Genomic DNA, 24,613 nt, shown 5'->3' with positions numbered 1-24,613 from the left:
TTCAAGATGAGTTGCTTTGGTTCAACCGCCTCTGACAGAACCAGCCCATTAGAGAGGTTCTTTTGAACTGCTCCTAGGCTGTAGGCCTCAGGAATAATTCTCAGGATGACTTCCAGATAAAACTAGCTTTCTTTCTTTCTTTGTTTTGTTTTGTTTTTGTGGGTCACGTTTTATTTGTTCTTTTTACTCAAACAGGATAACCAAAGATACAGACTATTCAATACAATGAAACAGACAAAATCAATTATAAGAGACTGTGATACCACTTGCTACATTTAACCTTATTTTATTCATGCTTGCCTTGGGATGGGGAATAGACCATTCAGTAAAAACATACAGTAAAATCAAAATGTCTTATCATGTACAACTTTTAAACTGCAATAATGATGTACCTTAATTATTTCCACACACACAAGTTTAACATTAACTTTTTAAATAAACACAAGACTTCTTGGAGTAATTTACAATAAAGTAATTTCTAATTTTTCTTTACAGATAAATCAAGCACTTACACAATACAAATTCCTATGTACAGTGATCATTTACTTAAAATAAACACTTAAGTAAATTAAATACACGGACATGCTGAAGATACGCTGACATTATATATTCAGTTAGGTAGGAAACAAACTGTAGTGCCAAATGGAATAAGTGTATTTGCAAATATATTTTAAAAACTAAGTTACTTTTTTTAAATTAAATACAGAAAATATACTGATTTGCTAAAATAAATGTGATATATTAACACTTCACTATAAAGAATGCATATCGGAACATTGATAAACAGTAAATGAGTCTTATTAAGAATAGTTTACTACAGTAAATGTTGGCTAAATAAATGTGCATATTGTGAAGCATTGTGAGTGATATATGTTTTGCCACATACTTTTGTTATCGTGAGCTAGATAACACATGTGTCCCCAATTTGGCAGTCATTTTCCATTGCTACTAGTGTCATATGTTTTAAGAAATGTGTACAGTGTGAAAAACTTAAAAATATTCATGAATAAAAAATGTTTTAGAAAAAAATAGATATTTTCAAGCAATTATGTAGAGTCTCACTGTGTACCTTTCTTTTTTTTTTTTTTGAGACGGAGTCTCGCTCTGTCCCCCAGGCTGGAGTGCAGTGGCGCGATCTCAGCTCACTGCAAGCTCCGCCTCCCGGGTTCCCGCCATTCTCCTGCCTCAGCCTCCCGAGTAGCTGGGACTACAGGCTCCCGCCACCTCGCCCAGCTAGTTTTTTGCATTTTTTAGTAGAGACGGGGTTTCACTGTGTTAGCCAGGATGGTCTCGATCTCCTGACCTCGTGATCCGCCCGTCTCGGCCTCCCAAAGTGCTGGGATTACAGGCTTGAGCCACTGCGCCCAGCTCACTGTGTAAATTTCAAGGCAAGAGTTGTTTCCTGTAAAACAGATCATTGTTCTATGAGAGGATGTTTTTTACTTGTCTTAGTGCATTTCTTTTGCCTCCTCCAGTGTTGCATTATTTTGCTCTATTCTTTAATTTTGTGTGCAAATGACATGCCAGTTAAAATGAAAACTATCTCATATGCAGAAAAAAAAAAAAAGTCTGGATTGTAAAAACCAAGAGCTAATTCTTACTAAATTACACCATCTGATTCAAGTAAAAAATGACCTAAACACTAGTGATAAAATAAAGACAAAACACATTTCATGAAGAAAGCAAAGATAAATGTCTGCTGAGTATTTTAGTTCACATGTTTTAAAATGCTGCTGCAGGTTTTGTGAGGAATTTGAGGGGAAGATTCCATAGCAAAAGGTGGTAATATGGCCTGTATTGACTTAAGTGCTGACCCAACTGGGCTGCGAAACTGCAGGATGCCCATGGGCTCCAGGTGCTTGTTAAAGAGGAATTCCACACTGTTGTTCAGAAATCCTTCATGCCCTCTCTCCCCAAGCTTCCCATCCTCTACCAGTTCGGTTTCTAGTATTTCAGCATCTTCTTTCCTGTTAAATAACTTGTCTAAGTAACTAGTGTAAATGTTTTCCTTCTCCACTCATTCACACTTCCTTACCTCACAACAAAACTAATTTGTGATAAAATAGTTCTCCCCACCACCCACAAACCGGCTGTCCCAAGAAGATTGGTACAAGACTTCTAATGGAGCCAAATTTGCCGTTCCTTTTTTCTGTTTTTCTTGGCTTACTGTCTTTCATATCAAACTTTTCATTTCTAGTTGGGACTCTGACCTATTCGAGTTATTTAATTTCTCAACAACATCAGTAGGCTCGTGTTGTGAACTAAGTTGAGTAGTTTCTACAATAAAGGAATCAAAATCAAACCCCTGATTTTTTTTCCCTTCGTTTTTCAACCAGTTGCTGAGAGGCTTCCTCAAGCGCTCTCTGGGCTTTAACGAATCCATTCCTTTCACATTTTCACTTCCTTTCTTATCAGATTTTTCTCTGCTTTATTATTTCCAACTGGAAATATCTATAATAATCCTGGGCTCATAGTAATGGTTAACTTTACTCTCTCTCCAAACTAAGTTATGTAAATATGATGATGACCTGGCTTTGTAGTTACAAATATGGCTACACTTCAAATGCTTATTTGTTGTCATGATGATCTGGGTGCTGCCAAAAAGGCTTAGTACAGCAATTGGATCCTCCAGATACTTTATACTTTTCCCAATGTCCATCCAAATATTTTCGGGGATCAACTTGGACTTCATCAGTGACATCAGACAAAGTTCCTGGGTCAAGCAGAATTTCATCAGTATCAATTTTGTTATGCATAGACCAATCATGCACTGAAAACTAACAATCATACCTTTCCCGGTTATAAATGTGACTGTGAGTTTCATCCATAAGCAAAATATCATAAACTTCATCGTCAATATGAAAAAGATGACTTGAAATTGGCTCATCCATTGGAAAATAATATATGTTCATGTAACGATGGGACAGCACTTCTTCTGCTGTTAACCCATCTGTGGGGATAAACATCAAAATTTATTCCAGGAAACCCAGTGCTTCTCAACTAATTCCCTGAAGCAACTGAGTTATAGGTTTTTGTGGTTCAGTCATTTCATTTCTAATGTGAACTGGAATTACACTGAGAAGTTCCTGACAATCTTCCTCATGTATAACAGGACTGGACTCTAAAATCAGCTGCACCTGTTTGAGTTCAGGTGCACCTGCAAAAAGGGTTTACCAGTCAGCATTTCAGCAAGGATGTGGCCTGCAGTCCACATGTCAATGGCTTTACTATAACTATTAGGAGAAAGTAAAAGATGTGGAGATCTGTACCATTTACCTACCAATCCTTCAGAAAGATGATCATTATGGGAATAATGAGGAGCCATGATCTCTGCAAGACCAAAGTCCCATATCTTCAGCATCATGTCTTCAGTGTTAATGAAAAGATTAGTTGGTTTGAGATATCTGAGCGATACATTTGCAGAGTGAATATACTTAAGCCACCTTAGCAGCTGATACATGAAAAGTCTGGCATGCTCTTCCAGTAAAGGGTCCTGCTCCAGCATATTCGCCAAGTCTGTCTCCATGTAATTCTGAAAAACGTAAATACTGTTAAGTTTGGTAAGAGAGTTCACATTGTTTGTTAATTGGCTTCCACTGGTACTAGGAATTTCAAACACTTTCACAGTGTTATGATGTCAAATCTTCTAATAATTTTGATTTCATGTAGAGCATTTTTGACAGTCTGGGGATCAGTAAGGACAATTTTCTTGATGGATTCTTTTATCCCAGTCATCGTCTACAGCAGAAAAAAAAAACAAAAACAAGCTATTGCCTCCACAATCCAAAGGTTTTAAGTTCATATATCCAGAGCCCAGATCAAAACCATGAATGTTCATGAGACTTTCAACTTTCTCTGCCAGTTTGAAACCCTTACTATCGAGTTTTCCTTTTGAATCGTTGAACTTGTGTAAACAAGGAAGAAAACTGACATCAAAAGGAAAGATCTTTTAAACAGGGAGAAGAAAAATAATTATGCTTCCACAGCAAGATGGTTTCTTGATGTTCATTGCATTTTACAAACAGGCTTGTTCAGTTCCCCTCAGATATAAAGCTCAAAAAGCTCTACTCATACTGAGAATTTAAGAGATTGCAGTACTCATAGTTCAAGAAAGGGACAGCAACTCTTCAGACATTTAAAGAAAACACTCAAGAAGCTCCAATGAAATGAAATTATATACTATGCACCCAGATTTACTGTGATAAATGATTTAACATTTAACAAAAATATGAACAAATATGCACACAACACAACAGGCTTCTATGAACATTCTCCTCACAGTGCAGACACATTCAATGTTGGACTGGCCCTGAGCAGCATTGTTCTAAGGTGCTGGCAAGCACTATTTCCGTTTTGCTTCTTTTCTTCCTTTGTTGCTATATATTTCATCAGGAAGCCCTGGCGGCTGTTGGTTAACAGATGTCTTTTGTTAGTGATCAGGTGGCTCCGGCTCACCACAATCGCAACCAAAGCTACTGTCCATCTTACTCTGATCCAACGGGACTTCCACTCATCAAGAGAGTGTGGGCGCATGGACAGTGGGCTCACGTCTCCAGCGGTACTGGCAGCAGCAGCTGCTTTGCCACAGTTGCTGCCATGTCAAACTCAATTTCTCTAAAAGCTTGACTTTTTCTTCAGTTGACAACATTGATTTGAAAAGAAAGTGAAAGTGAAATATTAAAATCCAGTGAGAGATGTAATTCTCAAATGCCTCCCATGAACCAGCAGCATCAGCGTTACCCAGGAACTCCGTAATTTAAATATTTGCACCCCATTCCAGACCTTTGAAACATGAATCTGAAGACAAGTCCCTGAAATCTGCTATAACGAGCCTTTCAAATGATTCCAGTTTGCTTGAAGTTTTGAAAATCAGTGACACATGGAGTAAAACGGAGATGTTTATGAATAGGACTCATGTAACTTAGCAAATTTTGTAGGTTAGAAGGCTCTTTGTTGTTTATCCAGTTGTTTCATTGTTTGTTTTAATTAATTAATTAATTTATTTTTTGAGACAGTCTTGCTCTGTTGCCCAGGCTGTAGTGCAGTAGCATGATCTTGGCTCACTGCAACCTCCACCTCCTGGGTTCAAGCGATTCTCCCGCCTCAGCCTCCCGAGTAGCTAGGAGTTCAGGCATGTGCCACTAGGCCTGGGTAATTTCTGTATTTTTGGTAGACAGCAGGTTTCATCATTTTGGCCAGGCTGGTCTTGAACTCTTGATCTCAACTGATCCTCCCCCATCAGTCTTCCAAAGTGTTGGGATTACAGGCGTGAGCCACTGCGACCAGCCCACATCATGCTTAAAATGTATGATAACAATAGCACAAACTATGGATGGGAGAAAATGAAAATGCAATGTTTTCAGGTCCTTATTCTGAAATTAATGGAGTATAAAATTATCAGAAGGTAGATACTGAATAATGATAGCAGTATATTTTAAATTAGCCTGCCACCATGCACTGCTAATTTTTTATTTTTTTTATTTTCAGTAGAGATGGGGTTTCCCCATGTTGGCGAGGCTTGTCTTGAACTCCTGACCTCGGGTGATGCCCCTGCCTCGGCCTCCCAAAGTGCTGAGATTACAGGCATGAGCCACTGTGCCCAGCCTGTTTATTTTAATTTAAAGATTATCTTAATATACAGGTCATCAAGGTTTAGAAATACTTGACTTTGCTAAGCAATTCAAAACGAAATGATGCAGAAATTAAAAGGACATTATTCATTTCCTAAAATAGATTAATATGTAAACAAGGTATTTGCTATGAAAACAGAAAACACTCCAGGTATTTAAATTACAATGAAATTTAAGCCAAGAGCAGTGGTGTATGCCTGTAGTCCCAGCTACTCAGGAGGCTGAAGCAAAAGGATTGTTTGAGCTCTGGAACTGGAAACCATCCTTGGCAAAACAGCAAGACCCTGTATTTAAAAAAAAAAAAAAAAAAATTGTAGGAGGGAGGCCAAGGTGCGAGGATCATTTGAGCCCCAGAGTTTGAGAACAGCCTGGTCAGCATAAAAACATACCAATTCTACAAAAAAAAAAAAAAAGAAAGAAAAAAAAAGTTCTAATTAACAAATTAGCTGGGTGTGGTGGCATGTACCTATGGGCCCAGCTACTCAGGAGGCTGAGGCAGGAGGATTACTTGAGCCTGAGCCCTGGAGATTGAGGCTGCACTGAGCTGTGACTGAGCCCTGGAGATTGAGGCTGCACTGAGCTGTGACTGCATCACTGCACTCCAGCCTGGTTGACAGAATAATTTAAAAATGGAATATATGCAGGAAACTTGTTTTCTTTAAAAGTATTAGAAAAGGATAAGGAACAGTTATCAGGAGGAATCATGGGAGGAAATCTGGAAGTGTAGAAACCAAGGAAGTTATTTCCAGTGGTCCAGCTGCCTGCATCATTAAGAAGAGCTGTACTCTAGGGAATTAGCCACTCAAACAGCATTTCTTCAATGTGTTCAAGCACTTGACATATCTGCAGGGGTAGGAAATTAATGATGTCTGCTTTCCTTCCAACTTCCAAACCTTTTATATGCTCCTCTAATTTTAGCATCTATATTGGAATCCTACTGGCAAGGGAGTCTGGGAAATGTAGATCCTAGATGTCCAGTGCTTGACACACAGCTAGACATTAAAAGGGCAATGGCTGTTTTTTTTGTTTGTTTGTTTGCTTTATTTTGTTTTGTTTTTTTCTTTTTTTTTGAGACGGAGTCTCGCGCTGTCGGCCAGGCCGGAGTGCAGTGGCTGGATCTCAGCTCACTGTAAGCTCCGCCTCCCGGGGCAATGGCTGTTTTAATACAAAAAGAAAACATTCCACACAATCAGTCTACCTCTCTGAATGATCAGCTTTGAAACACACCTTTCTATCTACATGAAAGCATAGAAACAATCATAATGAAAATATGTGTGTGTTCCAAGTATAATTGTGTAAGTGAACAAATGATCATTGTTTTCCTTAAAAGGAAAGACATGAAATCCCATCAACCACTGGAGTCATGTCTGGGTGTTCTAGAGAATGTTCTGGTTTACTGTCATACACCCGTTACCCCATACGATCTCATTTCTTTATGATAATCAGAATCAATCACCACATGGTCATGAGGAACCACAAATAGCCAGATGACAGGAATACATCAAAACAGGTAGGACAAAATATCAGCTTCTAGTTCAATCGAACCTTTGTTGTGTTCTCTTTTGGAAGCACTCCTATCTTGCAGACAACAAGACCTCTAAATAAGAAGAGGACAAAGATGGAAAAATAAAAGGTAAGAATAACTGAGAGTGCAATTAGAAGTAGTAGGGAGAGAGTATTCTGTTTACATCTCTTGTTTCTTATATCTATGTTCCGGCTCCAATAAAACCGTTAAAATACCAAGTCTGTGGCATACTCCTCATAGATTGGTAACCTAAATATGTAACCTCTTATTACCTAGTTGTGACATAGCTTAGATTTTAACATTCTGTCACAACTCTTTCGCTATGTATCAAAACCATTAGTTGTGATAGGTGTTGCTCATTGCCTCCTTTTCTACAAAATGATTAACTTGTCAAAAGCAGTATTGTTTGAGGCAGCAGAACAATTAGTAAGATATTCACTCAATCTACATTTGGGCAAAAACGTTGGAAGGAAGGAAGGTAAATAAATATTAACATTAATTTTATTTTATAACACAAAAAATAATCGTGTTATCTTAGATTTGAAAGTGGTTCAATATTATCAACCTGCCACCATGTAGCCAGTTTGTTCTTTCATGGAGAGGGAGCATACTAGTGGTTCCGCTTTGGATCCTACCCTTGGCAGATCGGGCACTCAGAAATAGTGACAGGTGTCATGACAGGTCATGAATTAATGAACAAGTATGGTATGGCTGAGAACAGAAGCTGACAATCATATACAGAAAAGGATAATTGGTTCTCTTGACTATCAAAACCCTCCCCTACAATGGGTGAACTTTGTTGAGCTTCCAGATAGAACACAAAATATGTTCAAAATATCCATCTTACTATCAACATAAAATCATCACAAGTATTCATGTCAACGATCTATGACCATGCACTAAACTATCTTACTACCTAAAAATCAGTATATATTTTACTTGTGGTCGTATTTTATACAAAAAAAAATTGAGCAACAAGCTTCACTTTTGACATACCAAACATTGGGAGGATGTCCCTCCAACTTTTCTATATAACCACATAGGTATGCCATTGTAATGCAGCATCATACCTCTTCAATAGATGCCACAACCTTCTAAAATCTAGGAATAAGATTTTGTTTATTGTATTTTGTTTTTTCCTCAGATACATTTTATGAGATCTCCATGAGCCCATAAGAGAGGACTAATGGACAAATCCGAATATATCATAAGTAGGTACCCAGAAGTTGAAGTCGCTTTCAAGAGTCGTAAATGGCCTGAGATTTTAACCAACTTGCAAGCTAACAAATTTGGGTGCCAGAGTCTCATGGATATTAGTGACTAACATCCATCGGTCAGAGATGAAGAGAAGTTCATTACTCATGGAAATAACAGTTGCCAGAGTGTCAACATATTTTACTAATTCCCCAAGCCCAGGACAATGACAAGAGGATTAGACGACACCAACGACCACAGTGAATTCCATTGCAAGAGAGGAACTCAGCTCTGGGAACCCTGACATTTTATAATAGGCCCTAAACATGGCTGTCCTTTGCTCTTGAAGAATATGTATTCATTGTATGGAACAATAAACATACGTGTCCTTTGCTGTGGAGAGAGTAATTGAAGTACATGTACATGACAAATGAATTGTATCTGAAATATATATATTTAAAATCCCTTCTAATTCAATAGGAAGTAGACTAACAACTCAAAACATAGGCAAATGTTTTGAACAAACATTTCAGTAAATATACAGAAATGTAATCACATAAAAGCATGCTTATTACTTTTAATAATCAAAAAATTACAAAGTAAATCACAATGAGTTTCTACTATGTCCGATAGAATATATAATATTTAAAAGACTGAGAGTGCTTATTTTTAACAAGAATATGGAACATATTGTTCTCACACATTGCTAGTGACCTTGTAAAACATGCAATCACTTTGGGAAAACATCTGTGAGTTTCTTATAAAGACAAATATTGTTTTTAACATGCAAATTACCTATTTCATTCTCATGTAGGTATGTTGTATCTTATTTATTGACTTTTCTCTGTTACCAGAATATAAGCACTGTAACAAATATTGAAATTCAAATTCCAACTCATTGGTATCTAATACTGACTGAACAATAGAACTATTTGTATATTTTTAAAAAAATACTTATTTATGCCTCCCTTAACACACACACACACATACACACACAGAGAGAGAGAGACAGAGAGAGAGACTGAGAGAAAGAGAGAGAGAGAGAAGGACCCCAACGCCTAGGCTGCTCTCCAAACAAATGGAATTAGAATCTCTAGAAATGGGTCTGGGTATCACTGTCTCATATGAAAAAAGTCCATAGGACATCACAGCTATGCCAGCCATTAATACAAGAGACAAGATTCCCACTTGCTTTAACTATTTCAAGGAACAATTAAGTAGCTACACAAACATTTGTGACATATTTTGCAAATAAATTTGGAAATCATTGATATTAAATGTCACAATGACCAATGTTATAAATTATTTCTACCAATAAAATATCAGGAATATCACAAATTTAAAAACTAGCATGCCATATTTGGGTTGCCATATAAGAAGCCTAAAGCAGTTATAACAGTACTTGGCATATGTGCAACTTTCAATGTGTTAGTAACTATATATACATATATATACACACACATATTTATTATACATAATATATTATATAGATAATTAATTATGTAATCAATGAGCCTCTGCAGCCTATTAAAAAATTATATAGGAGCTAACTGACAGATAAATATTATTTAAAAATATATATATGTATATATTTTTTGAGATGGAGTTACATTCTTTCATCTAGGCTGGAGTGCAATAGTGTGATATCAGCTCATTGCAACCTCTGCCTCATGGATTCAAGCAATTCTCCCTGCCTCAGCCTCCCAAGTAGCTGGCATTACAGGCACCCGCCACCACGTCCAGCTAATTTTTGTGTTTTTAGCAGAGAGGGAGTTTCACCATGTCAGCCAGGCTGGTCTCAAACTCCTGACCTCAGGTGATCTGCCCACCTTGGCCTCCCAAAGTGCTGAGATCACAGGCATGAGCCACAATGCCCAGCCAAAAATAATAATATTAATAACTATTCTTGGTTTTATTATTAATAGTAATATTCCCATTACATTTATTATCTTCCTCTCAAAATCAAGATAAAATGTGATATAATGGAAATATAATCACAAGTTTTATTTTATTTTTAATTATAATTCCTCCAGCATATATATATCTATACACCACAAGAGTAACTAAAATTAATTTTGCCTCAATATCTTTATTTTTTAAATAAAATGGTGATGTAGTCTTACAGATCAGTTGAGCCTCTGTGGCCTGTTAAAATAATTATATAGGAGCTAACTGTCAGATAAAGGCTCTAGTTATTTAATGTGCGTTGAAAATATCAGGTTAACGAAGCTTTTGCATAATCTTATGCAATATGAATGTTAGTTTTAATCTTTTCGGATGGCTGTATCTTGTGTCTGGAGCATCTCTATTTCAGAGTCATTTCCAGCTGTATGACAGAGGCTAGAATTATATCTTCTACAAGTGATTTTCAGGAGTAAGGATCCATGAGTATAGCTACTTTCTGAAATTTGTGCATGTATGTGTGAGAGAGTGGGCCACAAATTAGTTATAATATCACTCTGCTCAATTATACCCAGCAACTGTACTTAACTATAGAAGAAAAGATATTAGATTTTTAATTTAAAAACTAAAGACAAAGTAACTCTCCAATTCTTATTAGAATCACAGACCTGATGATGTTCTTCTCAATATTATGTTTCTCTTTTTTTTTTTTTTTTTGTATATTGAGCTATTTATTCATGTGCTTAGAACAATAGGAAGACAAATTAGTTGTAATGGGTAAATTATTTTTCAGATCATACATGTTACCACTTCCGTTTGCTTCCACTGAAGTTTAGATTTTAAGCAGCAATTCAATTTCAAAGTTGATTGTTGCATATAAGCAGCAATTAAATTTCCAAGTTGATTTTTGCAATCGAAGTTAAAATGATCCTTGGCAATACATAAGTCAGAAAGTATTCTTTGCCTCTTACAGAATCCGTGGTTACACAAGCCACCGAATTTTCAAAAGCTTGTATTATTACTTATTGTCGTCCCTTCCTTTTTTTCCCAAATGTCCCATGTTTCCCAAAATTATAAAATTCTGGTAATTTTATTTCTTGGGTAGTTCTCACAGTGATCATCTCCTCTGCAATATCACTGCTCCACGGAGATCCAAGTCCTCATCATTCTTTGGCTGGTGTCCTCTAGTAGATGACATATTCTTTTCTCATCCATTTATCTCACTAATCAACTGACAAAAGATCCTTATCAAATATGTAACTCCTGGTGTTTATATTTTTTAATCTTTATCATCACTTGCGAAGATTTTCTTCTCAGTATGTATCTCAAAAGCATTATTGCCTTATAATAACTGTTATTTGTATGACTTCTGCCATAATTAACAACCTTTGTCCTGTGTATCACAGACAACATACAGAACGTCATGAAGAAGTCTTGGAGATAGGATTGAGACGTTTCACTAATACCTTCAATATTACATATTCTATGTCTATAGGAAATTTCTACTCAGAAGAAAGGAAAACTCATGGTTTTACACACTATTCAAGAGTGAAGAATCCACACTGCTGGCTTCTAGCTATCACTCTAACGTTAACTTTCACCACCTAATATAAACAGCTATGTATTTCTTAGGTCAAAATATTTTTCCACGACTCCTACAAATGCTTCTTTATGAAATCAGGACTAAATCCAGCACATAATTTTAAGCTACGTTATGTATGTTTGTATGCAAGAGATGAAAACCCACTGGAAAACTTAACTCAGAAGGACAATATATTCAAAATCAAAGAGTTAGAAGGCTATGACTATGTTCTAAGTAAGAGGTAACATAGTTGGGGTTACAATAGTAGGAAGTGAAAGCGTTTGCGTTATGGATATATTTATAAGTTTTAGCCAAATAATTTGATAACACTAGAAATAGGATGAGACCATACGAAAACACTCAGTGCTGACTGAGGATTTTGCCTGAACTACACATAAACTAGGGGAACACTGGGGGAACAACCTGACAACATGTTTGTTTGTTTGTTTGTTTGTTTGTTTTGAAAAGTGAAAATCCAGAATTAAGTATTGGTTATTTTAATGTACACATGCTAATTAGCATTCCAAGAGCCTATTTTAGATAGCAGGTTGAAATGTGAGCATCAGGATCTAGAGGGAGGGACGATATGGGGAATATATATTTAGCTACTAAATTAACCCCCAAACCACTGTGTCTTAACAGAATATTTAGTTCTTAAACCATAATTCAGTAAATATTGCATGACTCATTAAATGGCACTGTGACAAGTTTCCTGTAATTTTGTGATTCCATCATCTTAATCACAATACTCCTATACAGCCATCAGAGAGAGCAATAGAGAACGTAGAATACCATATAGGAGTAGTTATGCCTACTTCTGAAGGGTTCTATCTACTTATTCCTCCATAACATTGACCAGAACTCAGTAACCTGCTGCTAAATTAAATGCAGAGGAAAGGTGAGAAATGTTTTTAGACTATCTGTTCATGAAGAAAAAATGTGACCAGTAAATCCTTGGCATCTGTGACAATCTGTGGAATTAACGAGCAAACTAAGAAAGGTCTCTTTATAAGATTAATATTTTTATTATACTTTAAGTTTTGGGGTACATGTGCAGAATGTGCAGTTTTGTTACATAGGTATACACGTGACAGGGTGATTTGCTGCACCCATCAACCCGTCACCTACATTAGGTATTTGTTCTAATGCTGTCTCTCCCCTAGCCTCCAACCCCCCACAGGCCCTGGTGTGTGATGTTCCTCTCCCTATGTCCATGTGTTCTCGTTGTTCAGCTCCCAGTTATGAGCGAGAACATGGGGTGTTCGTTTTTCTGTTCTTGTGTTAGTTTGCTCAAAATGATGGTTTCTAGCTTCATCCATGTCCCTGCAAAGGACATGAACTCATCCTTTTTTATGGCTGCATAGTATTCCACGGTGTTTACGTGCCACTTTTTCTTTATCCCGTCTATCATTGTGGACATTTCAGTGGGTTCCAAGTCTTTGCTATTGTGAATAGTGCTGCAATAAACATACGTGTGCATGTGTCTTTATAGTAGAATGATTTAAAATCCTCTGGGTATATACCCAGTAATGGGATTGCTGGGTCAAATGGTATTTCTAGCTCTAGATCCTTGAGGAATTACCACACTGTCTTCCACAATAGTTGAACTAATTTACACTCCCACCAACAGTGTAAAAATCATTCCTATTTATCCACATCCTCTCCAACATCTCTTCTTTCCTTTTTAATGATCGCCATTCTAACTGGTGTTGAGATGGTATCTCATTGTGCTTTTGATTTACATTTCTCTAATACCCAGTGATGATGAGCTTTATTTCATAGGTTTGTTGGCTGCATAAATGTCTTCTTTTGAGAAGTGTCTGTTCATATACTTCACCCACTTTTTAATGGGGTTGTTTGATTTTTTTCTTGTAAATTTGTTTATGTTCTTTGTAGATTCCGGATATTAGCCCTTTGTCAGATTGATAGATTACAAAATTTTTCTCCCATTCTGTAGGCTGCCTGTTCACTCTGATGATAGTTTCTTTTGCTGAGAAGAAGTTCTTTAGTTTAGTTAGATCCCATTTGTCAATTCTGGCTTTTGTTGCCGTTGCTTTTGGTGTTTTAGACATGAAGTCTTTGCCCATGCCTATGCCCTGAGTGGTATTGCCTAGGTTTTCTTATAGGGTTTTTATGGTTTTAGGTCTTAATTCATCTTGAGTTAATTTTTGTATAAGGTGTAAGGAAGGGGTCAAGTTTCAGTTTTCTGCATATGGCTAGCCAGTTTTGTATTTATAGATAATTATTATTTTTTAACTCTGCAGGGAAGAGTTTCTTTACACGGGTGAACTTCTGGTCAGAGGTATCTTCTACCATAGAACATAATGAAACAAGACTTGGCCATGACATAGGAGGACATAGAAAGGGAATTTGGGAAAGGTATCTGTGTCCTCATGAAGGGATATTGGGACAGAAATATCTTGTGCCACAAGAGGTCTTCAGACAGGGACATTTTGTTATAAATGGTTGTGTTACCTTAACTGAGAGAATCAAATTTGTCAAATGTTGCTTACAGGCTGAGTAAGATAATTTCTGAGAAATTACCATTGAAATCAACATTTAGAAGTAAATTTCTGCTTGAAAGGACTATAGGGACAGAATCCTGGGCAGAAAAGATAAAAGAAATAGCACAGTTGTAAAAATGAGCATAGAAATAAGTGAAGGACATATAGGGTCATATAGGGTCATGGGAGGGATTTTTTTCTCTTTCTTTTTCGTGTATGCTTGTACATACAGGACTAATTCAAGAAAGATGGAACAGTTAATTATGAAGAAGTGAATGGGAAGAAATGCATATGTAATGAGATTAGATCATCAATCCAGTGCACAAGAAAACCTGTGCAATCCAGTGCACAAGAAAACCTGGCCTTGGACGGGACAACAGATGGTACCTCAGTACATCATTCAGTTAGGGGACTTAGTGATTCTGCTAGTTTTGTGTATTTGATTTTGGTTAGTTTGTGACCAGAATAATCCCCTAGAACAAAATATTAGGGGACTAGAGGACATGTACTGGAAAGTCAAGAGTGTAGGCTGAAGTGCAGGAAGCTTGGATGTCAATGAAGGTGTCATTATTGGCAGTGCAAGTTCTAGGGTTTCACCATGGAATATGGCTGAGTAAATGAGAGGAAAGCTATTTGGTGGTGAATTCAAGGATTTAAGGATGCATGTGTATGATAGTATCAAATATAGCTTTATTTACTTCTAGAATTTTAGGGTAAATTTCTCTGCCAAAGACTCCTGAGTGTCTCATACAAATAGACCAAAGTGATAAACTGATCCCTAAAACATAAAAATCATCCTAGATATTGCAAATTCTTGCTTAATGACTTAAAATAAATTATTCCTGCTTTTCTGATTGATGATAAAAATAGAGAATTAAAATTTAGCTAAATTAAAGCTAAAATTCAACTTATTATGTTTGACATAGTAATTATTTCTGTCAATTTCTCTTTGGTAATTAGTACATTTTAATTAAATGTAAAAATTAATTCATTACTTTTGTTCTCAATGCATGAGCATTTACCAATCTCAAAGGCAAAAGAGGGCATTAAAAACTTTCTAAGTTGAAAATGTTAAGCCGAATAGAATTAAGGAAAAATGGCATATACGTATGTCATTCTAAAACAAAATTTAATATAATACAAAATTTTCATTTTTTGATGAATATTAACTTGATCATAAAGGTCATATTTTATTAAAGTACTAAGCTCTATTTTTTATTTTGTTTCAATTTTGAAAATTCATATATACAGGTGTTAGTTTATAACAAAAACAAAATTTCATTTTCATATTTTAAACACATTTAATGAAGTGCATGTTAATGTTAAATTAATAGCAATTTATGAATTAATATGTAATTAAAATAAAAATCCAATTTTAAAATATGATTTATCATTTTTAACTGTAGTTCAAAATATCACAGAAAATATCACAGAATGGAGGGAGAGGCGAAGGGAAGAGGGAGAAGAGAAAGAGGAAGAAAGAGATTAAGAAAAAAATCTAAGAATAAATATTCTAGTTCCAAGAAAAATAATGTAACAGTACAATATGCATTTAAAATTGAAGGCACAAAAGCTTGATTCACAGCTTTCCTACTATTCTTCTTTTTGGAGCCATTCCAAGTGTCATTATTAAAGTGGCTATTTACATATAGTGTCATAACATGGTAAGCTAAAGGCTAAAGTTGGTAGTAGAAAGAACTTCATTAAAAAGGCTATATTTTAAAAATAAGAAAGTCTTTTTACAAGTAATGTTAAATGGGAAATTAAGGCAATGACCCAAATAATTAAAGTAAAACAAATCCTATGCATCTGAGGGAAAAATAGAAGTTTGAGGCTTAAATCATCACAAATTACTGTCTACATTCATCAAATTAATGGGGCAATTACTCATCATGCACTTTAGGTTACGTATCCTCAAATTGAAGTCATTTCTATATGGAAAGACTGATTTACTGACTTTGCTTTTTTCTTTTCCTCAAAGTAAAAGTTTGAGATTTCCTTTAATTCAGTGATTGATTTCTTTTAATAAAGTGAACTAATTCTAATAATGACAGGAGACAAATTGGATATTTGATCTACACTGTCAAGCTGTGTTTATTTTATTTTGAAACCCATATATTTTGAGGGTCAAACATTCAACTTGTAACAAATGTAAAAATCACATAATAAAATTTGATTCATTTAAGTTTTCTTTTTTCTTATTTATTATTTATTTATTTTATTTCGAGACAGAGTTTTGCTCTTGTCGCACAGGATGGAGTGCAATGGCACGATCTCTGCTCACTGCAACCTCCGCCTCTTAGGTTCAAGAGATTCTCCTGCCTCAGTCTCCCGAGTAGCTGGGATTACAGGCTTGAGCCACCACACCCAACTAATTTTTGTATTTTTAGTAGAGACAGGGTTTCACCATGTTGACCAGGCTGGTCTTGGACTCCTGATCTCAGGTGATCCACCTACCTCAGCCTCCCAAAATGCTGGGATTAAAGGAGTGAAACACCACTCCCAGCTTAAGTTTTCTTAAATATGAAAATTAGAACCTTATGACCATTAAAACTCTACATACCTATTATTTCCTGACATTCTTTGAAAACCTTTTAAAATGTGGTCAGAACCCACAATCTTACATTTTTCATGAACATCAGAGGGCATTGAGAATGGATGAACAGCAGCAACATGTACATCTCTTTGCTTCAATAGTTTATCTTTCTTTCTTTTCCTTCCTTCCTTTGTTTCCCTTTCCCTTTTCTCCTTCCTTCCTTCCTTCTTTTTCCCTCCCTCTCTTCCTCCTATTTTTTCCTTCTTTTTTCTTCTCTCACCCCCTTTTATTATTTCTTTGTCATGGGAAAACAATGAAAAATAGGAAATAGTACTGAAAATAAGAAAAAATTGCTTAGAACAGTATAAATTCAGTCACGCCACTATTTTTCAAAAAGAAAATTCAAATTTTAAATAATATGAAAATGTTATGTGTTCTTACCATGAAAATGATAATCATAGGAGGTAATATACGTTAAATAATTTGTTTTAGCCATTCAAAAAAGTATACATGTGTCAATGCATTATGTTGTACACCATAAATATCTACAATTTTTACTTGTCAATTTAAAAAAGGATGGAAATTTTAAAGCCAAAATGCAAAACAAATTAAAAGAAGAATTCTACAAAGGCAAAACTATTGTAGAAGAAGGAAATAAATCAAACTTATTTCTGTACTCAATTGATAAAAGGCATTAGAATTGGGTCCAGTTTTGTGTTACTGGAAATAAAGCTTCTAAGAGTATGTGTGTCTGTGTCTTTTGACGGGCACATGCATTGCGTTGACATCTGTTATGTGTTCACTGATGCAAAATTGGGGTCACAGGCCATGAGACTGTTTACTGAAAAAGTTTTTCTGACAGAAGTTGTTATGGTTGTTCATACTAATTTAAAATTTTACCATGAATGTATGAGAGTCCAGTTATTCCATGTCCACATTAAATTTTTCCATCTTTATATCTAAAGTTAGAATATTCTGTCTTTTGACTGTTAACCAGTTGTGTACTTCTGTGGTGGTATATCACATTGGTTGCTAAAAAATAATTTTATTGAAAACAAGTTTATTTATTTATTGGACCTTGAAATAGTATTTACTTTCATGTGTGTGAATTCCCTCCTTTCCTATTTTCATTTTGATCTTTGTCTTTTTTATGAATATTAGACTTTTTTTTTTTTACAGATTTTACACAGCACTAGATATGAGTGTTACAAAACAGTGCATGATTTTTTCAAGAAGAGGTAAGAGTACGTATGAATTCCTTTATTCACTCTCTTAGGTAGGCCTTCCTTTAGCAAACAAAAGTTCTTAATTTTAATGTAATCAAATGTATATCTTTTATATCTAATACTATTTACCTTCTATTTAAAAAAATCTTTACCTCATGTTACTCATGCTTAAAAAGATATTATTTTATTTTTATTTTTACAAGCTTTATTGTCTTACATTACCAGCTTGATTTCACCAAGCTTTTTTGCATAGCATTGAGCCCCACAGCTACTTCTATTTACTGAAATTCTTGGTGTTTCACCTAGTGTATTAGTAGGTTACATGTAGGCATATCTTTGAAGGGCAAAAAGCTGTCACATTTTCAGATTATGTTTCGTCAGAGCATTTTTCTCTCTGTAATTTTATCTTCTATTTTTAGCTGCTGTGGTTAAATATAAATCAAGTCTTAATTTCATCATCCCATTTTTTTCTCTCTTGTACTTAAATTTCCACCTTTTCTGGATTTTTCTATATCATGTAGACATACCTGGATGTTCTTTATAATGAAATATGCATTCATGCAAAACATCCCTCTTCTTTCACATTCCTCTCCAGCTATTTATCGATTTCCCTTTGCTTTCACCCAAAACTCTTTAAAATAATTGTGCGTATTCTCTCCAATTAATCACCTACCTTCTTTTCACAACCCACTCCATTCCAGACCATTTCACTCTAACTGCTCTTATCAAGGTCACTAATGACTCTCGTATTGCTGAATTTGCATGGTTGCTTGTCTGTCAATATCTTTATTAGTTTCTCAGCATCATTTGATGTAGTTTTCCATTTCTGCTGTACCAAAATGTTCTTCTTTTAGATTATATGTCACACTGATATGATGTATATGTTAAGCCATTTCTTTATCCACTCAGTGGATAATTGATTATAAAGAGTGAAAAGTAAAAAGAGGGAGCCATCCTAAGAGGCTGTTACGGTAAACCATAAGAGTTAGTTTTGGACACAGGTGCTAGGGAAGGATAAAGACACACACACACCACACACACACACACACACACACAAACACACACATAAATCAGAACAGAGTTTTTAGTTAGAATTAATAGAACTATAAGGTATTATGAGCTAGTGAATGAAAGGGAATAATATCTCAAACTGGCTTAATTTTTAGCTGTGACAATTGACTGAATGTGGGCGCAAGTAACTAAAACGGACATTCGGGAAAGAAGATTTAGACAAATTTTGAAATTTCTCACTTAAGTACATCAAGTAGGGAATAGGATGTATAACTTTTGTGGCATTTGAGATATAATTTTGAGAGTCCTTGGAAGATAATGTGCATCAGAACAAAGAACCTATGGAAATAATATAGAAAGTAAAGAAAAAGAAATGAGAGCTGAACCCTTGCTTCTTCCAATGTTTATAAATAAAATCACAATGTGAAAATAACAGAGGGCATTGAAAAGGATTGAATAATTTTGATATTCCTGTAAACAAATAGAATATTTAAAAACATATGAGCTGTCTTCTATACCAAACAATGTTAGGAAGTAGAATAATATTGTATCAGAACTAAGGTCACTGGGATTTGTCAACTTAGAAATTATTGATGATCAAAAAATAATTTTATGACAAGAAGAAGATGGAAATTCAAAGTAGAGTGGTTTGAGAAGAGAATAGTAGATTGCAAAGATGAGAGTAATTAAAACAATTACTTAAAGAAACTTGAGGATGAGCCAGGAAAATGTGTTCCATTAATTATCTGGCACTTTGAAAAATTAAGACACAATGAGAGACAGTTTTGGAATAATACAAATCTAAGGAAAAATTCAATTTATGTTTGAAGTAGAATATCAAAGATTGACTGAAGAATGGAGACTTTTAAGGTACAATCTCCCAGTACAAGGAAAGGGAGAAATATTTTGTAGGTCTTTGTTTCTTTGTGTGAACCAGAGATTGACTTAAAGATGGAAAGACATTCTTTGGCTCTGTTTATCTCTGACACATATTATGTAACCCTTTAGAATAGCTGTTTGCCATTAGATAAAGTAGCCTTTAGAATCAATTTACTCATAACTCTCTCCTAATTCACCTCAGAGGATTTTGGACGTAACATCAAAACTGATTCACAAAAGTCTGGAATTAAATAGAAACAATGACTCTGACAAGGAAATATCTCCATAAAAGTGAGTATATTTTCTCTGATACTCCATGATTTTGACTGCCCCAATCCAAATCCTAGAAAGAAGCCTTACTCCTAGAAAATAACAAAGCCAGTCGTTAATCCTCTTAGAGTTACAGGAAGTGGAGGAGGAGAAGGAAGAGGGGGAAAACTTACCTGACCAATAAATGAGTTAATGTTTCAGCATAATTTTGGTTTATATTTAAAGGTTCATCTCTTTATTTCTTTTCTATTTTATCACTCTACATCAAAAATGGGTCACCATCTATGATACTCTGCCTTGACGAAGTGTTCTCTCTGAGGTGAATCTTTCAAGAAGGTTAAAGTTTGAATGCATGTAGTATGCACTGACATTTTCATGAGCCTCTTTAGCTATCAGATATATTTAAGATTTTTATTTTCAATAGTATACCTGAATCTGTATTTTAGGTGTGGGCTTGGGATAGATGAAGGCAAACCTATATTCTGAGGTTAATATTGCCTGCATAACAAAAGTCTTTTCCATGCAAAAGCATAGCCCAGCCATGTTCTATATTGAATTTAGGAGCTAAACGCCAAGACAATTGAAATATAATGTCATGCATGCTTCATTGCCTTTTCACAAATGTCCTTCTTGCATTTGGAGGGGCTGGGTAAAAGTAGAATTCAGATTTGAGGAATCTAATGTTATATAAGTCTATATGTTTAATCTATCTGCATTGATTACTGGCACAACTAATGATTTTCTCTATTTCATTGTTACAAACATTAACAAAATCTCATATTGCATGGCTAGGTTTTTATATTTTAAAATGATATACTAAGAGGTTTTTAATTTTTTAACAATAAGAAAAATCCCCTTTTTATTCAGGGGAAGAAAATAAATGCTCCCTCTGGCTTAGGAATGAGCTAATTATTTGTCATCATTCTAAACAAATAGATATGATCATCTAAATGGTGTTTCAAACGTCTGCAAAGAATATTCGCATTCAAACTAAAACCAAGGCACTTTAATATTCTCATCAGAGCTGATCAGTTAACCAAAGTGGGTCATTAGAAAATAACTAGCTAGGCATTTCATTAATGCACAAATAACCCAGAATAATATTCATAGTTTTCACATTTGCCTAATGTGCATGCAGACCACAGTGTTCAAACATGACTTTTTTTTTTTACTATGTTACTATCTTAATTTCAAATTGTATTTTAATGTATTTGTATAAAAACACTGGGGCAACAGGAAATGTAAGAAACAGAAAACAAATTCAGAGCTGGTCATTTGATTGTGTAACATCAGGGTCACTAGCTCTAGCTATATTTCAGGTCTTTTGTACTTTGACGTTGGAGCATATCTCTTACTCTTTCGAATACACTGCTCTTTTGGCAGCAATGTCTTTACACTCTCTCGATTTTCTTCCTGCCTCTCTAACAGCTTTTTCTCTTTATCCTTTCTGCCTTCATCCCTCCATAATCTTGGGAATTGAAAACCATTCCTGATGCCTCTTTTTTCTACATCCCGCATAGCCAATCATATTAGTCATGCTGCTCCAGTGAAACTAAACCAATAGTGCATATATATATACACATTATTTGCCTGCGTAACAGAAGTCTTATATATGTGTGTATATGTGTGTGTGTGTGTATATATATACACATATATATATATAGAGAGAGAGAATGAAATAGATTATAGATATAGGTATGGATATATACAAAGAGATTTATTATGAGGGATCAGCTCACACAAATAGATGGATGAAAAGTCCCACAAACTTCCATTTGCAAGCCAGAGGTCCAGGACAGCCAGTGGTATAGGCCTAATCCAAGTCCAAAGATCTGAGAATTAGGAAAGTCAGTGGAGTAAGTCCAAGTCTGAGCCCCAAGGCTTGAGAACCAGAAGCTCCAATGTTTGCTAGCAGAACAAGATAGATTTCCCAGCTCAAACAAAGAGAGAGAACTCTCTTTGCCCCTGTCTTTTAATTCTATTCTGGCCTTCGAAGGATTGAATGGCACTCACTCAGACAGGTAAGCATTGTTTTCTTTACTCATTCTACCAATGTAAATGCTTATCTTTTCTGGAAACAGCTTCACAAACACACACAGAAATAATGATTTACCAGCTCTTTGAGTATCCCTTAGTCCAGACAAGTTGGCACATTAAATTAACCGTCATACCAATAAACACACATTTTTGTAGATTTCATTTCATAATCGTCTAAAATTTCACCCACTTTTATTTCACAAGTTAATCCAAATAACCAAAATCATTTTTCTGGACTATGATAATTGCCGTTATTACTGGTTTCCCTAAATGAACCATGCCTCTCCTAGCCACATATTATGAATATTTATTGAGTAAAAATGCATTCTAATCATTCTTGTGCTTTCTATACTAAAAAAGCTTCCAACCACTTTAAATGAATAATTTCCAAAATAATCTATTACTTGGCTATGGTTTTATATAATGATTTTCCCATGTAACTTCCCAACATGTTTTCTTCTGAGAAAATATGGATTGCAATTCCCAGCCAGGCTTTACATACTATTTTAAAACTTCTTTCCATAGTTTTATTTTGGCTAAATATAATTTGTCTTTTAAGTAGTTGCTTAAATGTGACTTCATAAATAAATCATTTAATGACTACTAAAATTGATTGAGTAGCCAGAGTAGATGGTTTCATAGTGTGATGGTTAATATTGAATATCAACTAGATTGGATTGAAGGATGCAAAGTATTGTTCCTGATTGTGTCTGCGAGGGCATTGCCAAAGGAGATTAACTTTTGAGACAATGGACTGGGAGAAGCAGACCCACCCTCAATCTGGGTGGGCATCATCTAATTAGCTGCCAGAGTAACTAGAATAAAGCAGGTGTGGAATAAAGAATGTGGAAGGACTAGACTGGCTGAGTCTTCCAGCCTTCATCTTTCTCCCATGCTGGATGCTTCCTACCCTCGAACATGAGACTCCAAGTTCTTCCACTTTTGGACTCTTGGACTTTACATCAGTGGTTTGCCAGGTGCTCTTGGGCTTTCTGCCACAGACTGCAGGCTGCACTGTCGGCTTCCCTACTCTTGAGGTTTGGGGACTTGGACTGACTTCCTTGCTCTTCAGCTTGCAGATGGCCTATTGTAGGACGTCATCTTGTGATAGTGTGAGTCATTACTCTTTAATAAACTCTTTCATAGATACATTGATCCTATTAGTCCTATCCCTCTAGAGAACCTTGACTAATACACATAGCATGCTGCACTTGACATTTTTAAAATATGTAATGCACTCCATAACCTATTTGACTATCACCACACTAGAGTGTAAGCTCTAGGACAGAAGGGATGATATATTTTGTACACAAGTGCATTTCAAACATCTCAGTAATGCATACTACATGGAAGAGGACTACATGATGAATTAGTACACTTTATCTTATAATTCACTTGATTTTGGAAGATGTGCAAAATTCAATTGATGTTAATCCTCCCAATGAATTAATAACTGTCCTTTTTGGTAAGATATATTATTTATCCCATAAAAATCTTCATTTGTTGCATGCTGTTAAGACCTTAGAACAAAGTAGTTTATCATAGTTTTAAAAAAATGGTAGAACACTATAGGAGCAAGTAGAGGGGCATTAATTAGACTTTCTGAAATGAATGGTTTAGGGCTGTTTTTTTAAAAGTACACTTACATGAAAATAGTGGTTTCAAACAATAAATAGATCAAAATTACGAAGACAATGAGAGCAGAGAAGATGAACCAGGCTTTGGAAACAGGAAAGCAGATGGATAAAAGAAACAAAACATAAACAGACAGAGTGGGAAATCAGAAAACAAAAATAAGGCTGAGATTCTCAGAATGTCTTGGGAATTATTATCGATGATCCACATATCTCTAAAATTGCGGGGTGCCTATGAAGCTGCAACAGGAGAAATCATATGAAATCTGTCTAAGCAAAGATTAGATCCCTGATACCAACTATCATACATTCAATCTGATAAATGGGTTCTTCTCCCTTTGCCAGTAGACTGTAAATTTACTCTCTGGGGACATTGAGCCCAATAGACTCTGAAGAGGTTACAAGACACAGCTGCAACTAATGGTACTCTAATCATGGAAGTAATTGTAAAGTCAATCTTCAGAACAGTGGTGAAAAGTTCTCACTAGACAGTTTCTGAAACAACCTGTGAGAGCAATGGTAGCCAGGCTTCAAATTCCACACAGAGACTAAAGGATTCCTCCAAGCAACACTTGTCGGTTTATGAAAAGAAACGTGCAGATACTTTCTTGGTTGGTGTCTGTAATGTAAGGGTCTGGGAAAGTCATTTTCCAATAAAATAAAAATCAAGAAGCTCCTCTGAT

General features: G+C 35.4%; 1 pseudogene; it reads right to left on the bottom strand.

Moving 5' to 3' along the window:
* Window positions 1–1,708: 1,708 nt before the first annotated feature.
* Window positions 1,709–21,777, bottom strand: LOC112621582 (annotated as a pseudogene).
* Between the last annotated feature and the right edge of the window lie 2,836 nt (window positions 21,778–24,613).

This window comes from Theropithecus gelada, chromosome 3 (assembly GCF_003255815.1).
Source record: "Theropithecus gelada isolate Dixy chromosome 3, Tgel_1.0, whole genome shotgun sequence".
NCBI classification, from domain to species: domain Eukaryota; kingdom Metazoa; phylum Chordata; class Mammalia; order Primates; family Cercopithecidae; genus Theropithecus; species Theropithecus gelada.
Note: the sequence above shows the minus strand (reverse complement) of the source record. Positions and strands in the feature narration are given on the sequence as shown.